This window comes from Echinops telfairi, unplaced genomic scaffold (assembly GCF_000313985.2).
Source record: "Echinops telfairi isolate 266 unplaced genomic scaffold, ASM31398v2 ScPeMD7_11;HRSCAF=52, whole genome shotgun sequence".
In the NCBI taxonomy this organism is placed as follows: domain Eukaryota; kingdom Metazoa; phylum Chordata; class Mammalia; order Afrosoricida; family Tenrecidae; genus Echinops; species Echinops telfairi.
The window spans coordinates 15,816,868-15,824,073 of NW_022103908.1; the positions used below are offsets into that span (position 1 = coordinate 15,816,868).

At 37.2% G+C, this 7,206-nt stretch overlaps 1 non-coding gene across 1 annotated transcript; it reads left to right on the plus strand.

The window, feature by feature from the left end:
- Nucleotides 1-4,437: 4,437 nt before the first annotated feature.
- Nucleotides 4,438-4,601, plus strand: LOC115868503. The gene has a single exon (XR_004045634.1). It is a non-coding gene; the product is annotated as a U1 spliceosomal RNA (small nuclear RNA).
- Nucleotides 4,602-7,206: the final 2,605 nt, after the last annotated feature.

Here is a 7,206-nt window from a genome sequence, read left to right on the forward strand (position 1 = left end):
CCCAACGACCTCAACAGAAAAACAAGAGAAACAAAAGGCAATGGCAGAAGATGAGCTGCCACAGAAAGAAATTTTCAGAAAGCTACTTGGAATCATACAGGATATGAGGGAAACAATACAGAAAAATGATGAAATTATAGAGGAGATAAAGGCCATTCACCAAAGGGAAATACAGAAGCTTAGGGAGGAGAGAACAAAAACCAGTAGCAGAAACACGGACCTCGAGAATCGACTGGAGGAAGCAGAGAACCTCATAAGTGACTTGGAGGACAGCCAAGCAGACCTTAACAAACACGAACAAAAAACTAATAAGATCATCAGGGAAGCTGAAGAAAACCTAAAGCTATGTCTGATGCTATCACGTGGAACAGCATTAGAATTATTGGCTTACCAGAGGAAGACACAACAAAGAAGTCATCTGCAACAATAGTGAGAGAATTCTTGGAGGAAAACTTCCCCAGCATAATGAATGAAAACCAAAGGCAACCATTCAGGAGTCTGAAAGAACACCAACTAGACTGAACCCCAGGAAGAAGTCATCAAGGCACATAATAGTTAAACTATCCAACTTTGAGGAAAAGCTGGAAATTTGGGTCAGTTTGGTCCTTACAGTTGGAAAATCTGAGAGCAACATTTATTTGGCTGCCACAATAGAAAATTAGATAATGGCTATAATGAATTAACTATGGACTTTTTGTTTTTATGGTTTTGTATAGTACATGGAATAATCATAGAAAGTAACAATAATAGTGATAGAGAAAGAACATGGGCATTGCAAGAAGATCTGAGAGGGGTCAAGCCCTCCTGGATGGTAGCTCTAAAGCTCTAAGCTCTAAAACATAGCTCCTTCAAAATGAATCCTATCCCCAAATGGACACCTATGAACACATTATTCAAACTTACCTTCTCCAATTTCCATGCCTTTAAAATAAGAGTAACTACTGTATCTCTTTTACAGAAATAATTATTTTTCTTTCAAATTGGGAGGCACTTTAAAACCATACCATTCAACAACATATTCCTATGACTTAACTTCATTTTTCTATGAGCTTCCAAGTGATGTATTTTAATTTATGTGTTCATGGAATTAGTTAGAGAATGGATTAAAAAAAAGAGAGTTATGTCTCCATGAAAAAGGAGCATATCAAACAGATGTAATTATCAATACATTTCCCCGAAAATATATGTATGATCATTGATATATTACCCTTAGCTTGTTCTTATCTTTAATGAGCATATATTCATAGTCAATTAACTTTATAACCAGAAAACATAATAATTGATCATTAAAAACAATTATGAAACAGCGGAATATATTAAACTTTATTTAGAAGGGAAGTAACGTTGTGGTAACATCTGGGTAAACAAAGACTGAAATTGTCAAGGATTTTGTCTTGCTTGGATGTACAATCAATGCTCATAGGGACAGTAATCAAGAGATCATATGCTGCATTCCATCGGTAATTCTCCTGCACGGGACCTCTTTAACATGTTGAAGAGAAAGGCTGCTACTTTGGAGACTAAGGGGAACCTGACACAAATCATGCTCTTTTTAATTGCACCCTTTGCAAGTGAAAATAGGACATTTAATAAGAAAGATCGAAGAAGGATAAATACATTTGAATCGAGCTGTTGCAGAGAATCTTGAAAGTCGCATGGACTCTCAAAAGAACCAACAAATCTCTCCTGGATGAAGTACAGGCAGAATACTCTTCTGAGGCAAAAGTCAACGAGACTTTTTCTCTTGTACTTTGCACATGTTGCCAGGAGGGACGCTTCCCTGAAGAATAACATCATGCTTGATAAAATAGCAAGGTAGCAAAAAAGAGGAAAATCTTTGACAAGATGGATTGACACAGTGATGACATCGATCGGCTCAAACTTAGTAACAATTGTGAGGCTAGCACAGGACTGGGCAGTGTTTCCTTCTGCTGGAAGTGGGGTCATGATGGGTCAGAACTGACTCCATGACAACCAACAACAACAACGTAGTCATGAAATACTTAGTGAACAGAGGTTTTCAAGTATATGAAACACAAATATCGCCATAATAATATGAATTTCACATATTAATTTTTAAAATTTTCTCATAGATAGTACACTATATGTTTATTGTGTAATTTTTATTAGAAAAAGTTCATTGTGTATATCACTAACTGTTTCTTAATGAATATGACCTTTTTCACTGCATAGAACTGTCTTTTCATTACTAGACATTTAACATGATTGTCCCCACACATTTCTAAGGAAGAAAGACATTGTTCTGAATTGGGAAAAGTGCAAAGTACTATTTATCATAGGGAGGACACAGCATTTATGTTCCCAAGAGTTACAAAATATAGATTTTTCTTTAAGAAAATGAAGACAGTATTAGTTATAGTGTGCCTTTATGTATTATCAGAAAGTAAATCACAGGCGTTGTGAGTTCCAAAAACTAGCAAGCATCACAAAAATTAAAACTATAGGAAGATAGTTTGATAATGATTTCAGACCATTATAATAATTTACCACAGACCCGATTTGTCTTCATACATTTTATTTTTTATATATCCTTTCACTGTATTTTTCAATATGCATGCTGTACAAATAATATGAGATGCTTGGATACATGAAAATAAACAAACACAGACATCAGGATTGTAGGGATGCTCATGAACAACCTGATATATATATATATATTAGTTACATAATCTGATGTCAACTGGAGGCTGTTAAGACTGAGGGGGTGGAGTTTAGCCTTTCAATCAAGTTGCAGCTCGATTGGAGGGCAACCGATATAAATGGATCTCTGGAGGTTGGCCTCCCTCTCTTGCTGAGACCTGTCAGAGCCCCTCTCTCTGTCTTCACCTTCCTGTTAACTAGACACATTGAGCCACACTGAGACCAGTGAGAGTCTTGAAGATGCTTCCACCACCACTAGATCCACAAGACTTTGCATCCACTGACCTGTGATTTTCCTGCATTTTGCATCATTGGATGTGGTACATGAGTCTGAAAAATGTATTTATGGACAATTATAAGACTTATAGGCTAATATAAGTCTATGGACTTGGTCTGGACTGGGCTGGGATGTTTTCTTAATATAAAATTATTCTTTGATATAAAGCTCTTACTTATACATATATGAGTGTCTCTGGATTTTTTTATAGGCAACCTGGAATAATATAATGGAGCAGTGGGTTAAGTATTGGCAACTAACGACAAGGTCAGCAGTTCAAAACCACCAGCTCCTCATCAGGAGAAAGAGTTAGTTTTGGAAAACCACAGGGGCAGTTCTATCAGTCCTATAGTGTCACCAAGAATTGTCATTGACTCATTAACACTGAGTTTGGTTTGGATTTTTCATACACGTATATAGTTACATAACCTTGCTTACTGAATGCAAGGAGCCCTTGAGACAAGGAGTCATGAGGATTTAAGACAACAGCTTTCAGTATGTATTGCAACTCAATGTAAAGGAAACTAAAATCTTGGCAATTGGACCAATATACAGTATCATGATAAATGAAGTCTCCAAGGTTTCATTTTGCTTGATTCACAATTAATGCTCTTTGATATAGCATTCAAGAAGGCAAACTAAATTGGGAAAATAAATTGTGCAATTATTTAATGTGTTAAAGAGCAAAGATATGACTTTTAGAACTAAGGTGAACCTGAACTGAGCCATAGTGTATATCCAATTACCTTTGCATATGAAGCAGGACAACGAATAAGGAAGACCACAAAAGATATGATGGATTTGAATTATTGTGTTGACAAGTGTGTTAGTCTGGGTACTTTAGAGAAACAAAAACAGAAACTCATGTATAAGAGAGAGTTTTGTATAAAGGTTAAGTGCACACCAAGAAAACATCCCAACCCAGCACTGCCCAAGCCAACAAGTCCAACATTAAACCATATATCCAACGCCAATCCACAAAGTCCTCCTCCGTCTCACAAAACACATACTATGATGCCGACTGCAGGAGGAAGCCAAATCAGTAAACGTGTAAGCATCTCAGCGCTGGCAGGGGTCTCCACATCGCTGCTCCAGCACCCAGAGCTGCATCGGGGCAGGTCCATGGGGCTTCTCCTCTGGGATCTTTTGCAGGAAGTGAGCCTTGTCAGTTGAAGCAGGGAACTAGCTAAGGCAGCTGCACCCTGGTGTGACCATCACAAAGCCAGAGACCTGAGAACTAGAAAGGCGAGGCTCACTGAGCCATTTTTTCCTCCGCCCTTCAATTAACCCCACATGTGTTTATCGGCCAGGTTGGCACAATAAACTAACTACCTTAACAAGGAATATTGGAAATATACACTGTATACTTCCACAAGAAAAAAAAAAGTGCAGTGGAGGAACTACAGCCAGATATCCCTTAGAAGTGTAGAGAGGAAAAGGACATCATACTTGGTAGAGCATCAGTGAAAAAATGAAGACCTTTCATAAGACTGATCGACATACTTACCTGGCAGGGGAGATACCATGATCATGAAGGTGGTTTTCCCAGGGAGAGACTTATCCTTTGCACTCTGAGTGTGTTGACCTCTGCGATTTCCCCAAATGTGGGAAACTCCACTGCCTAATTGGTGGTAGTGGGACTCTGCGTATGGGCTCTCCTCTGTGGAGGAGGAGGGGGGGACTGATTGATATAGTGTCTCAAATAATGGCTTAAACATTTAAAAAATTGTGAAAAGGATGCAGAGTTGTGTGGCTCCGATGGCAGTGGCCGCATCACAGGGTTTGTGCAGGTCTTAGCATGGCTCATCAACAGGAAGGTGGAGGTAGAGAGGTGTGTGTGTTGGGGGGGGGGGGGGGAGCCTCCAGAGAGGTATTTACCTCAGCTGCACCTCTAAAGGAGGTCATCAAGCTGCAACCTGTTTGACAGGCTAAATTCCCAACCGTATGATCCCACACTGTCACAAAACAAAAACAAAAACCTTTCACAGGATAGACACTTATTCAAATAATCTACTCAGCATTCAATCATTTCTACCAAGGTAATTTAAGAAATACTATACAATTGTTCAGCCCTGTATGTTTTCATTTAAAACAAAATTTCCAGAATCTAGACCAGTGGTTCTCAACCTTCCTAATGTCACGACCCTTTAATATAGTTCCTCATGTTGGGGTGGCCCACCAACCATACCATTATTTTCATTGCTACTTCATAACTGTAATTTTGCCACTGTTATGACTTGGGTCACCCCTGTGAAAGGGTCGTTCGATCCCCAAGAGGTCGCGACCCACAGGTTGAGAACCGCTGATCTAGACTATGGTATGCAGCATATTTTGTTTTAAAATATGCATCTGCTCATCCTTTAGTATAGAATTAAATTGAAGAGACTACTCACGTTAAAAATAAAGCTACTTTAAAGACTGGACTAGTCCTTTTACTTTTTTTTTACTTTTGAAAATCAGAAAAAATGTTGAAATTATCTCACTGCATCAAAGTCTCTGAGGGGTAAATATTTGAAATGTAGCAAATGCCATATTTTTAAATATCATTAAAAAACACATATTCAAATAACACCTTGCTACATGTGTGAAATACAGTTAATTTAATATGGAAGGTGTTTCTTTATTAGTCTTTGGAATCCTATGGATTAATCAAAGTTATAAAGCTATATTCAACATCATTTATGTTTTATGTGTATCTGAAAATATACTTTTTTGTCATCAAGAAATAAATTGCAAGAACTCAACATCCTTATGATTTTAAAATAGACATTCTGACACATACTTAAATGGGTAATTTGACTTATAAACATATTAAAGGAAACACTACAATAGTGATAAATGTACTTATGAGACTTTTGCCACAATTGTTTGATAATGAGAAAAATATAGATTAGAGTTCATCTGTAAGATCACAACATGAGTACCAAGATTCACATATAGCTCGGCCACCTGAAAGAAATAGGTTTTCCCTGCTATATAAACGTTTCACAAAAGAATAATGATTCTGCTGTTTGTCCATCCCCAGGGGATGGTGGCCATACATCGATTTTTGTGATTGATTCATCCTTACTCCACCCCTACCCTTACCCTCCTGGGATCATTGCTCCCCTTATTCATTCTGAGGGATTCATCTGTTCTGGATTCCCTGTGTTTTGAGTTCTTAGCTGTACCAGTATACATGTTTTGGTCTAGTCAGATTGGTAAGATAGAATTGGGATCATGGTAGTGACGGAGGAGAAGCATTAAAGAACTAGAGGAAGTTGTGTGTTTCATCGGTGCTATATTGAACACTGATCGGCTCTTTTCTTCTTTGTGGCCATCCAGACAGGGGGTGTCCAGTTGACTACTGATGGGCTTTGGGACTCCACTCTGCTCTCCCCCTCATTCCTATTGATATGCTTTTTGTATGTTTTGTTTTGGGTCTTTGATGCCAGATACCTGATCCCATTGACACCTCATGATCACACAGTCTGGTGTATTTCTTCCATTTGGGCTTTGTTGATTATCAGCTAGATGGCTGCTTGTTTATCTTCAAACCTTTAAGACCAGCAGAAAAGTGGATGAAATGAGACAGAAGTCCATGTAAAACATGAAAACAAAAAAGAATAAGTTATAAATTATCAAGGGGGCATGGCAAGGGAGGGAGAAAATGAGTAGTTGATACCAGGGTCTCAAGTAGAAAGAAAATGTTTTGAAAAAGATGATGACAACATATGTAAAGATGTCTTTGACAAAATGGTTATATGTATGGATTATGATAATAGTTGTAAGAGCCCCAGATTTAAAACAAAACAAAAAACAATTCTGGGTTATTTAGATCTTGCTGTAATAAATTCTTTTTTAGCAACATAAACAAACAAACAAACAAAAAGAATAATGATTCTATAGAAAAATACTTTCTCATATAATAATATATGCAAATAAAACTTTATATTGGGATCACTGACTGACATTATAAATGAGAAAAAGTAGAGATTTAGGACAGTGTTCCTCAAATGTGGTGTCTGGTCATGTCAATCCTGTGCAGTATATAAAGAAAATATTGTAAGTACTATTAATATTTTATTTCAGTCTATGTTTCTGAGTGGGTTTTATAATGTTTAAAATATATTAGTATGTTATTGATTTGGATACAATTTATCTATAAATGTATAAGTACTAGCATGAGTGTTTAAAAATGATTTTAATAGTGAGCTAAAAAACTCAAACTCATTGCCATAAGGGATTCTGACTCAGTGTAAAATGAAAATGTTTAGGTAAAAATCACC